Here is a 13,923-nt window from a genome sequence, read left to right as displayed (position 1 = left end):
AGGGAAAAGGAGAATTAATTAAGAAATAATTAGGAAAAAATTAATATTAATTACATTAATAATAATAACAACAATAATTAAATAACCAATATTAATTAAAAGTTTTCAATAACAATTTAATTTATAATATCAAAATCATTAGATAAATATAAACTAGCTTTTTAAATCATAGAAATTCTAGAAAATCAGGAAGAACATAAATACTCTTCAGAAAAATAAATTTTAATATTTAAAATACTAGAAAAAATTATTTAAACTTGTATCGAAAATTCATGGTCATTACATTCTACCCCCCTTAAAACAAATTCCATCATCAGAATTAAAATAAGAAAGAACCCAAGGACAGAGATATAGAAAGAGAGACTCAACTCGACGTATATAGAGAAGAATTCAAAATAAATTGCATATCCATAACTAGATCATGAGAAAAACACAAGTCAAAATACAAACACACAAATACTAAGTTATCACAATATAAATATACAATTCGTTATAATAAAAACACTAGAGATATATGAATATAAATATACAATCGCTATAATAGAACACTAAGTTATCACCATAAACACAAATTGATATTTAATCATATAAAGTAAATATAAAACATTTATAGCACACATATAGAAAAGTAATAAAAACATTCTATACAAAGCATCATTTAGATATGACATTCTATAAATAAAGAAGATGAGAAAAATATGATTGTAAATTCACATATTGTATATATAAGCTATGAAACATGTTATGAGAATGTATTAGGCATCAATATTAAATATAAGTTATATGGGCAAGTCAAATACATAGTCAAACAAGTAGAATATGATGATAATAGTTAATATTAAAATGTATATAGTATAGATCAATAATATATAGTCAGAGGATATAAAATAAGCAGGAATAATGATAAAGCAGAAGTATAAAAAGCACGCAAATCATCAATGTCATATATATAACATAAGGTCATAAGAAAGTCTGGTATGTAGTGTAAATAATAAGAATGATGTAAGTATAACATAAAAAAAGTGAACATATATTGAAAAAAGATTACACATGTATAAAAAAGCGTGTATATAGTAAATAAAATAGTTGATACATATCAAATTATAAAATAACACAACATCTTGGCACAGACAAAAATATAAGTATCGGTCAAACATAGCATAATAGAAAAGAAGTCAATAACAAATATACAATCATAGAAAAATATAATATCAGCATGATATTATTTATATAATATTATAAGACAACACATCACAATGTTAAAAATATAATCAATAACATAGAATTGGTAAAATATAACAAACATATAACATACAAAAATATAATATAAAATATAAATACGTAATTCAAACAATTGTCAATCACTAGAACATATGATAAAGCATATCAACTTAACAACATAAATAACTAAAAGAAGAAAATAAAAAAGATAAAAGATATAAGGATCTTAACAAAATATAAATCGCTCATACGTAAGCAGATAATAAACATGATAAACACAAAAAATATAAAAACACCATACAAATAATAGATGAATCATATACAAGCAAAAGCAAAGAAAATATTTGAAGAGTATATAAGTAAAACAAAATAGCAAAGAATTAAACTTACATATAGTTTAGACAAACATAATAGACAACATAAAGAGATATGAAAATAACCAAAATTAAATTACAATAGAATATCATACAATCAGTTAGTAGAATAGACATTCAGAATATACAAAAGTATAATTACAAACAAACTCATGAATGCAATCAACAAATTACATTCAACCAAATAAGACATATAAGGCACAATTTCTAAAAAATAAAAATTTTCAATTATGTTAAAAGTTCAAAGATAGTATTATAGCAACATATGTTTAAAGCAGTCAGAAATATAACGTACGTAAAGAAGCATGGATATAATAATCAAATATAGCAATTAGTAAAGATAGAACATAATGATAAATTTAATAAAAATAGTTGTAGTTATAATCAATAATTTTTGAGAGAATATGGTAGTAAATAATTATCATACAAACACAATACTAAGTCAAATATTAAACATGTTTATATAATATAGAAAATAAAATCATCATATATATTAGCTGTTAAAATAAAAATACGTACATAATAATAAGCATATAAAGTCTGAATACTCAAAGTACTAATCGTGCTAAAAGGATAAATTATGATGGAAATAGTCATAAAATATTATATGATAAAAATAGACGTAAGAGTAAATAAGTGATTCAAAATAGGCATTTTATATAAAACATAATAAGAAGGACATAATTATACATATTCGACAAATAGTATAACAAATCAGAAATATTAGCAATATTCATAAGGTAAAATAATAAATATAAACAAGATACAACAATAATAATCATCACTATATAAAATTAATTCAGACATAGTAGTATATTGTATATGTGACGCCCCTGGGTTCACACAAGGCTGCAGTCCGAGGTGAAACCAGAAATGTCAAACCTACCATACACCACACCGTGCAATAACATGTTTCACCATCACAATTTCTATCTCTCTAGTGGAATCAACAACAGGTGTAGTACAAAGCAAGTAAAAGGTTATACGAGATTCAATTGATGAAACAATAGAGATCAAATTGATATTTCACCCTCTAATATGTTGGAATACAAATAAATGACTGAAATAAATAAACTGGAGTTCTCATAAAGTCTCAAATACGAAATGTCTGACAAGAGAAAATAAGGCACACAACCTTTACAACTTCTAGAATAAAACTCTCAAATGTCTAAACAGAAGTCTACAGTGGAGCTCAAAGAAAATATAACTAAAATAGATGGCTGAAGTTAAAGTGCATCGCCGTCAACCTGTGACTCTCCGGGCTCCTGGCTCATTACCTGAAAGGGGGAGGGACAACGAGCTTCAAAGCGCTAGCGAGCAACATCACAACCAACCCCAAGGGATAGGGCTCGTTGTACATGAAAATATAGTTAATACATAATAATATAATTCATTTACACAATCATTTATGGGTTTTAGTACTTAGGGAAATACAACACGAGCATAGGTACGTCGAGCGAAATAATCCAAACAAGGAAACCCTCATGTATATACCTTGTATCTCAAATTATAGATCCCTAAATATTAAACCCGAAGTTGGTCATAAGAAATAAATAAAGAAAAGAATACATACTCATCTCTACCAATAAAGTGTAAGCATGACAAAGCTACAATAGGTTTCATGCACAACCTAGGTAGCTATCATGTCCCATCCTAATACAACATATCATGTACCCAACTTGATTACGTAACATGCTCAAGGTTTAGCAAAAGTCTAAAACATGATTAAAAATGAATTATAGTCCAACACGAGGACGAGGACTCTAATGGATTATAGTAGAGGACTTTAATGGATTATAGTCCAACACGAGGACTGAAATAATATAGTTTGCCAGCGACATTGTGGATGATCCGCTCCGTTGAACTTGATCTACATATTCTAAAACCCCAACACACCAAGTTTGGGGTAAATCCGTCGTCGTTTTACCCTCCATCGAGCCATGTGAAAAGTTCTATTCATTCAAAACCGTTAAAATTGATACGAGTGGATGAAGGGTCAAACGACGACGGGTTCACCCCAAACTTGGTGTGTTGGGGTTTTAGAATATGTAGATCAAGTTCATCGGAACGGATCATCCATAATGTCGCTCAATCATGTGATTTTAGAGGCGTCAAGGAGGAAATCCCCTCCTATGACAAGGATACCCATTAATCTCTCTCTATATATATATATACAGCAGATGATTTAAACAGAAGCACGAACGAAACAGAAAGAAAATACTGCGATGAGTCGACTCGTGCTCAATATGAGTCGACTCAGCAGAACACAAATAATAGCAGGAAAGGACTTCATGAGTCGACTCATGACAGTCATGGGTCGACTCATGACTTATGGGTCGACTCGTATACTGACGAGTCGACTCAGCAGAAACAAAAAGACAACACAACTAGATTTCGTGAGTCGACTCATGACAGTCATGGGTCGACTCAACCTGTTGAGTCGACTCATGATGAGCCGTGGGTCGACTCACGGGCTGAACAAAGCATTTCTCCCAACTGTAACTTGTTCAACACGATCCACACTTCCATTTTTCTGATCTACACTTCTATAGCCATGGATTCTCGACTATAATACAGTGAGAAAAACATATTTATTATGAGAAACGATTTTCTTGTAGGTTAAATCTAACATTTAACTCCTATACATGAAAGAAAGCATTTAATCAAAATAAAACTCACATTTTTATTCTTTAAATAAAATTCCAGATCTGGGTTTTCATGAAAAACTTGTTAGTGGGGATTTAAAATCCGAAATACATGATCTCTAGCATTAACCCTAACAAAGATGTTGATTTATACTTGAAAATAAGTCTTAGGCTCAATAAAACTTATGGAAAACAGTTGTAAACAATTAGAAACATGGGAGAAGGGTTGGGCGAGATGTTACTCGCCTCAAAAGTGATGATGAACAATCCCCTTCGCTGCAATCCACGAAAAGCTGCTGAAAATCCCCAAAAATCGCCCAAGAAATCCCAAAAATGAGCTAGGGTTTAGAGGGGGAGAAGAGGCTAGGGTTTCTCTAGGGTTTTCTGATGAACAAGAGTGTTTTCGGGTGGGGAGAAACATATATGAGTGGATAAAACCCGACCCGAAACCCAAATTAACCCGACTCAGAAAACCAGAAAAATCCTGATGAGTCGACTCATGGCAGTCGTGGGTCGACTCATGATATAATGAGTCGACTCAGCAGAGACTAAATAACAACAGGACTCGATTTCGTGAGTCGACTCATGACAGTCATGGGTCGACTCATGGACTAGAAACCGCATACTCTGACTCTGCTGCATTACATATACATACTCAAAAATCTACGGGGTCTTACATTCTTCCCCCCTTAAAAGAATTTCGTCCTCGAAATTCAGGAAATCACATCTAACTCATAAAGATACTTGAAAACATGACAAGGGTCTAATCTAACCCGCACACATATACATTTCGCAATAATGAATGCTAGTTAGCACATAGCGACATTCATACTTAACGATCTAAAATGATAATATTCTTACTTAACCCCAAATCTAACGAAACTAGTACGTCGGGCAAAAAATCTAAATAAGGAACCCCCCATATATATACCATGTGTTCCGTAAGGTTAAGAATTAAGTAAAAATACCCTCATTCTAGTGTTAAATATAAGTATCAACATATATAGATATAAATATACAAGTAAGAAGTCATATAATAAATATTTTAATTAGTTTTACCTTCTCGAACAGGTGTGGGTAGTCGCGTCACATGTCCTTCTCGCGCTCCCAAGAAGCTTCCTCAACTCCACTTCTGTTCCATTGAACTTTCACCAATGGAATCACCTTGTTCCTGAGTCTCTTGACTTCTCTAGCAAGTATGGACACTGGGATCTTAATAGTCGATAAATCATCCCGAAGCTCAATCTCCGATGCATCCAACACTCGCTGCCGCTCCTCATCATGCAAGTGCCTCTTGAGCATAGAAATATGAAATACATTGTGTATACTAGACATAGAAGCTGGAAGATCTAGTCTGTATGACACAGCTCCAATGCGCTCCAAAATCCGGAAAGGTCCAATGTATCTCGGGGCAAGCTTCTCTCGCCTCCCGAATCGCTGTACGCCTTTCATAGGCGATACCTTCAGCATGACCAAATCCCCAATCTGAAACTCGAGGGGTCTTCGCCTCTTATCTGCATAACTCTTCTGCCGACTCTGAGCGTCTAGAATTCGCTCTCTGATCAACGCTACCTTCTCGGTAGTCTGCCTCACAAGCTCTAGTCCAAGCATCAAACTATCATCCGGCTCTGCCCAACATATCAGTGATCTACAAGGTCTCCCGTACAGTGCCTCATACGGAGCCATACCGATCGTCGCTTGATAACTGTTGTTATAAACGAACTCTATCAGTGGGATATGATCCTCCTAGCTGCCTTGGAAATCAATGACACATGCTCGCAACATGTCCTCCAACACTTGGTTCACCCTCTCCGTCTGACCATCTGTCTGTGGGTAGAATACACTGCTATAAGACAGCTTGCTGCCAAAAGAGTCCTGAAAACTCCTCCAAAAATGTGAGGTGAAAACCGATCCTCGGTCCGACACAATCGTATCCGGAATCCCGTGCAATCGAACTATCTCCCGAATAAAGATCCTCGCATACGCCTCAGCTGTATAAGTAGTCCTCACTGGGATAAAATGTGCTGACTTCGTCAACCGGTCCACAATGACCCAAACTGAATCATTCCCCTTCTTCAACTTCAGCAACCCTATAATGAAATCCATAGAAATGTCCGCCCATTTCCACTCTGGGATGGGTAAAGGCTGAAGTGTTCCTGCCGGTCTCTGATGTTCTGCCTTCACCTGCTGACAGGTAAAACACTTCGCCACATATTCTGAAATCTCTCTGCGCATATCACTCCACCAAAAGTGCCTCTTCAGGTCCTTGTACATCTTAGTGGTCCCTGGATGTACTGTGTATCGAGTACGGTGTGCCTCATCAAACAATTCCCTCTTCAGCTCTGCACTGGCTGGCATAACCAATCTACCCTTCATCCGTAGACCTCCATCTGCTCCAATGGTCCAATCGGCCTTAGGCTCTTTGGAAATCTCCTCCTTACGGATTTGAATCCAAGAATCCTCCAACTGAGCTCTAACAACTCTGCCGCTCCAAGTTGGTTCCACTGATATAGCTCCCAAAAATACACTAGTGCCACCAAACTCAGGTCTAAAAGCAAACTGGCTAAGAGCGAGAAGGTCTCGGTGCAATGAGCACCTCAAAGCCGCAATCTGATGTCGACGCTTCCTACTCAAAGTGTCTGCTACGACGTTCACCTTCCTCGGGTGATATCGAATCGCAAACTCGTAGTCCTTGATAAACTCAATCCACCTCCGCTGCTTCTGGTTGAGTTCCTTCTGAGAGAAAAGATATTTTAGACTCTGGTGGTCTGTGAATAGCTCGAACTGCACTCCATACAAGTAGTGCCTCCATGACTTTAGTGCAAATACCACTGCTGCTAGCTCCAAGTCATGAGTGGGATAGTTCTGCTCATGCACTCTCAACTGCCGTGAGATATAAGCTACTACTCTCTGAGTCTGCATAAGGACGCCTCCTAATCCCGCCAATGATGCATCTGTGTAGACGACGAATGTCCTGTCGTTGCTCGGGATAGTCAAAACTGGTGCTGAGGTCAACTTAGTCTTCAAGATATCAAAGGCCTTCTGGCATTCTGTGCTCCAAATAAACTGTACACCCTTCTTCGTAAGGCGTGTGAGTGGCGTCGAAATTTTCGAGAAGTCCTGGATGAACTTCCTGTAGTAGCCTGCTAATCCCAAAAAGCTTCGAATCTCTGTCACTGTCTTTGGTGTTTCCCAATCAAGTACTGCTGTAACCTTAGCTGGGTCTACTGATATGCCCTCTCTGCTAATGATGTGGCCGAGAAATCTCACTTCTGAAAGCCAAAACTTGCACTTGCTGAACTTGGCGTATAGCTGGTGCTCCCGTAGGGTCTGTAAAGCTAAACGGAGGTACTGCTCATGATCTGCCTCCGATCTCGAATAAATGAGGATGTCGTCGATGAAAACAATCACGAACTGATCTAAGAATGGACGAAAAACCCGGTTCATCAAGTTCATGAAGACCGCGGGTGCATTGGTCAACCCAAATGGCATGACCAAGAACTCAAAAGATCCATAGCGCGTGAGGAAAGCGGTTTTGGGGATATCCATCTCCCGAACCCGTAACTGATGATAGCCAGAACGAAGGTCAATCTTCGAGAAAAATCGCGCTCCCTGTAACTGGTTGAACAAGTCATCAATCCTAGGTAGTGGGTACCTATTCCGGATAGTGACCTTGTTCAACTCCCGATAATCTATACATAATCTCATACTGCCGTCCTTCTTCTTCACGAAGAGGACTAGCGCGTCCCACGAAGAATGACTCCGATGAATAAAACCCTGAGCTAACAACTCGTCCAACTGGGTCTGAAGCTCTCTCATCTCAGCTGGTACCATGCGATAGGGTGCGCGGGATATCGGGGCTGTGCCCGGCTGCAACTCAAAAGCGATTGCCCTGAGAAGTGGCCACAATCATCTCGGACCCATCGGACGCTCGCAACCTGACTGTCTTCACAAAACAGTCAATACTAATATGGTAGGACGATAACCAATCCATACCAAGAATGATATCAAACTCGGACATATGCAAAACTATCAGATCGACTATGAACTCCGACTCGTCTAAACTGATGGTACACCTCCTACAAACGCTCTCCAGAAGTGATACCTCACCTAAAGGGGTGGAAACTGATAAAGGTGTATCTAGAGGCTGAGCTACGAGCTGGAGTCTAGCCATAAATGCATGCGAGATAAAAGAATGCGAAGCTCCTGAATCGAAAAGAATACGGGCGGAAACGGAATTCACAAGGAACGTACCCTCCACAACTGCTCCGCTGGCACCGTGATCACGGGGAACCACTGCATATACTCTGCCTGTGGTTGACGACTGCTCTGCTGCTAATGCTAGAGAATATGGGACAATCTGCCCCTGGGGAGCCTCCTGGACTGCTCGAACCTGTCCCTCTGCCCTCTGCGTCGCTGGCGGTGTCTCAAGCCTGGGCTACTGACCCTGACCTATGCCCTGCTGTCGCTGCTGCTGGTGGTTCGGGCCCCTGCCCTGCTGAGCTCCTACTGGTGCACTACGACACTCTGATGCCTTGTGCCCGACCTTGTGGCAGTTAAAACAAGATCCCTGGAACTTGCGCTGCTGATGCGCTCTCTGATCCTGATGGGGTCCCTTCTTATGAGGGCCCTGCTGCTGCTGATGCTGATGCCCTGTCAAAGGTCTCTTGTTCTTACCCTTATCCCCGCTCTGCCCTGCCTTGGTCTTCCCTTCCTTGTCCTTCAGGAACATAGTAGTCTCAATCTCCTGTGAGGTGGTGGCCTCAGCTACCTCCCTAACTGAATAGAACCTCCTCGAGACGAGGTACCGGCGGAGATTAGGGCGTAGCCCTGCTAAAAACATCTGAGCTTGACGCTCTCCTGTCTGCCACATACCCGTGAAATGCAACAACTCCATAAACCGGCTCTCATAATCTGCCACTGTCATGTCCCCCTGAGTCATCCGGGACAACTCCAGCTGCTTCCCAGTCCGGGCTGCAGAAGAAATATACTGCACATCAAAGAAATAGATAAAATCCTCCCATGTGAGGGTCATCCTATGCTCTGGGGTAAACTGTAATCGGTACCATCTCCCGGCATCTCCCTTCAGACTGTAGGATGCCAACCTCTGCTTCTGGACCGAATCTACACTGAGTATGTCAAGTATATTGTTCACATCCTCCTTCCACTTGTGTGCTGCAAGAGGGTCTGGTGACCCCTAGAACTCGGGTGCCCTCATCTTCTAATACCTCTCTACTATACGGAGCCAAGCTTCCTGATCCGTGACTCTGTCTGGTACCACTAGTGGAATAACTGCAGGTGCTACCTCTGGGTCTCTCTCTGATCGGGACAGCTGGTATCCCCTGCTGCTGAGCTACCAGTGGTGGTGGTGTCCGTGGTGCTATGTGAGTCGTTACTAACTCTTCAATGGCTGTCATCCTGGCAATAAGCAATATGATTTTCACATCACATAATATTCACACATGTACTTTAACCAAAAATAGTTGTCATAAAAAAAAATTTCTCAAAATTTTGAGATATACGCATATATCGTCCTCACTCATACTAGGAAATCCTTAGCGGACTCTACACATGAATCCTAAGAAACTCTAACCTAGCTCCACGATTCGACACAGGATGATCCTAAGGATTCTGGAACTAGAGCTCTGATACCAACTGTGACGCCCCTGGGTTCACACAAGGCTGCAGTCCGAGGTAAAACCAGAAATGTCAAACCTGCCATACACCACACCGTGCAATAACATGTTTCACCATCACAATTTCTATCTCTCTAGTGGAATCAACAACAGGTGTAGTACAAAGCAAGTAAAAGGTTATACGAGATTCAACTGATGAAATAATAAAGATCAAATTGATATTTCACCCTCTAATATGTTGGAATACATATAAATGACTGAAATAAATAAATTGGAGTTCTCATAAAGTCTCAAATACAAAATGTCTGACAAGAGAAAATAAGGCACACAGCCTTTACAACTTCTAGAATAAAACTCTCAAATGTCTAAACAGAAGTCTACAGTGGAGCTCAAAGAAAATATAACTAAAATAGATGGCTAAAGCTAAAGTGCATCGCCGTCAATCTGCGACTCTCCGGGCTCCTGGCTCGTTACCTAAAAGGGGGAGGGACAACGAGCGTCAAAGCGCTAGCGAGCAACATCACAACCAACCCTAAGGGATAGGGCTCGTTGTACATGAAAATACAGTTAATACATAATAATATAATTCATTTAAACAATCATTTATGGGTTTTAGTACTTAGGGAAATACAACACGAGCATAGGTACGTCGAGCGAAATAATCCAAACAAGGAAACCCTCATGTATATACCTTGTATCTCAAATTGTAGATCCCTAAATATTAAACCCGAAGTTGGTCATAAGAAATAAATAAAGACAAGAATACATACTCATCTCTACCAATAAAGTGTAAACATGACAAAGCTACAATAGGTTTCATGCACAACCTAGGTAGCTATCATGTCCCATCCTAATACAACATATCATGTACCCAACTTGTTACGTAACATGCTCAAGGTTTAGCAAAAGTCTAAAACATGATTAAAAAAAAGAATGGATTATAGTCCAACACGAGGACTCTAAAGGGTTATAGTCCAACACGAGGACTTGAAATGGATTATAGTCCAACACGAGGACTGTGCATAGAAAGATATACATGTCCTATTCCTGTACATGCCCTGCTGGGCTGATCTAAACCCATGCCACAAATGTCATCTTACAAGTACAGGGGAAAATCAATATCACTGCAATTAAATATCCGATAAACGAGGCAACACCCAAAGTTCAAGAATAGTAGACAGGATCCTAGAACATATATACATATATACACTGTATATATGTATATATATAGGTATACAGCAGATGATTAAACAGAAACACAAACAAACAGGAAAATACTGTGATGAGTCGACTCGTGCTCATTTATGGGTCGACTCATGTCTCATGGGTCGACTCATGATCGAACGAAACAGAAAGAAAATACTGCGATGAGTCGACTCGTGCTCAATATGAGTCGACTCAGCAGAACACAAATAATAGCAGGAAAGGACTTCATGAGTCGACTCATGACAGTCATGGGTCGACTCATGACTTATGGGTCGACTCGTATACTGACGAGTCGACTCAGCAGAAACAAAAAGATAATACAACTAGACTTCGTGATTCGACTCATGACAGTCATGGGTCGACTCAACCTGTTGAGTCGACTCATGATGAGCCGTGGGTCGACTCACGGGCTGAACAAAGCATTTCTCTCAACTGTAACTTGTTCAACACGATCCACACTTCCATTTTTCTGATCTACACTTGTATAGCCATCGATTCTTGACTATAATACAGTGAGAAAAAACATATTTATTATGAGAAACGATTTTCTTGTAGGTTAAATCTAACGTTTAACTCCTATACATGAAAGAAAGCATTTAATAAAAATAAAACTCACATATTTATTCTTTAAGTAAAATTCCAGATCTGGGTTTTCATGAAAAACTTGTTAGTGGAGATTTAAAATCCGAAATACATGATCTCTAGCATTAACCCTAACAAAGATGTTGATTTATACTTGAAAATAAGTCTTAGGCTCAATAAAACTTATAGAAAACAGTTGTAAACAATTAGAAACATGGGAGAAGGGTTGGGCGAGATGTTACTCGCCTCAAAAGTGATGATGAACAATCCCCTTCGCTGCAATCCACGAAAATCCGCTGAAAATCCCCAAAAATCGCCCAAGAAATCCCAAAAACGAGCTAGGGTTTAGAGGGGGAGAAGAGGCTAGGGTTTCTCTAGGGTTTTCTGATGAACAAGAGTGTTTTCGGGTGGGGAGAAACATATATGAGTGGATAAAACCCGACCCGAAACCCAAACAAACCCGACTCAGAAAACCAGAAAAATCCCGATGAGTCGACTCATGGCAGTCGTGGGTCGACTCATGACTCATGGGTCGACTCATGATATAATGAGTCGACTCAGCAGAGACTAAATAACAACAGGACTCGATTTCGTGAGTCGACTCATGACAGTCATGGGTCGACTCATGGACTAGAAACTGCATACTCTGACTCTGCTGTATATGATTGAAATCTAGCACACTCAACCTCATTACTGACGTACATATACATACTCAAAAATCTACGGGGTCTTACAGTATAGTAGTCAAAAATCACATAAATACAATCAGCATAAATATACATAAATTAAAATATATAATACATAAAACATGAACTATGGAAGATAAAATAGATTTATAAACAAATGAAAATATAAGAAGAGCATAAATTTGTATAATAAAAACACCGAGATATTATAAATAAACATACAATGAATGATTGATGAACATGTGAACATAAACACTGATAATACATGAAACAGAACACGATTAGACAAAGTTGATACTAGAAATGATGAATGACTATAAATCAATAAAATTATACATCATAAATATAATAATATACGTGAATACACTATAATGAAAAAGAGAATAGTAAATATAAAAATAATAAAAATGTAAAACACAACATAAGTAAACGAAAATAATGAATAGAGAATGAACAACTGCTAATAACACAATAAAAGACATAAAAAACTAAATATACCATAAAATAAATACTGAAAAATAACACGCGTATACAACATATATCACAATGACAAAAAATACATATCGAAAACGAAGCAAACAACAACAAATATGCAATTACACTATAAACAACCCATGAGTAAATACTATACATACCCACAAATGCTATTTAGCATAATCTTTTATATTAGTTATAAGAGAATAATGTTCAATGATATGCGATAGTGTAACAAAAACTATATAATTAGTAACTCAAACTCCAAACCTAATAATATGATTAATTGTTTGAATATCAAAATAGAAATACATTTCTCTTAGAAATAATAAAACCAATGTGAACAAACTAAAACAACCTAATAAGACCAAACTGACTGATAAGATAACTATGTACTGAAAATGTTGTGAGTTGAAAAAATAAAGAATAAGAATGTATGCTTATGTAGAATACAAAAATCATGAATTTACTAAAGTATATCACTAAAAATATGAACAATATACAATAATCTAAAATATAAGTAAATAATAGATGGTATAACAGAAAAAGTGCACACATACACAATTTAGATATGCAAAAATATATAACACAAGAAAATAATCTGAATATCAGACATGTTATGTGATGCATATGTGAAGTCTAGAATAATGTGAAACACTTAATAAACATGATTTGAACAATTAAAAATATATAAGTAATAATTTTTCTTAGACTATGGTACTTATATATTTTTAATGAAAAACATATAATATAACACTATGTGTGATACATAAAATAATAAAAAAATTTAATACAATTAAACGATTTATAAGTCAAATCAATAAAAATATAGTTGTAAAAATAATAATACATAAAATAATGACCGGTACAAGGAAAGAGAAGTTATAGGAAGAGGGCGTAGTCAGAAAGTGACGGGACAAGAAACAGTGGAAGCTCTGGAGTCAAAAAGTGATAAGGTAGGGACTATGATATAATTTATCGAGATGATAGGATAAGAGCTAACTATAGTCTTACGGATGAAATATGATATGCGTCTAAATTGTCCATTATGTTCTCACTGGTAGGAACTCGGGATCGTGACCTGCATGGGCCATCATAA

This window comes from Asparagus officinalis, chromosome 6 (assembly GCF_001876935.1).
Source record: "Asparagus officinalis chromosome 6, Aspof.V1, whole genome shotgun sequence".
In the NCBI taxonomy this organism is placed as follows: domain Eukaryota; kingdom Viridiplantae; phylum Streptophyta; class Magnoliopsida; order Asparagales; family Asparagaceae; genus Asparagus; species Asparagus officinalis.
This window is presented reverse-complemented; position numbering follows the sequence as displayed.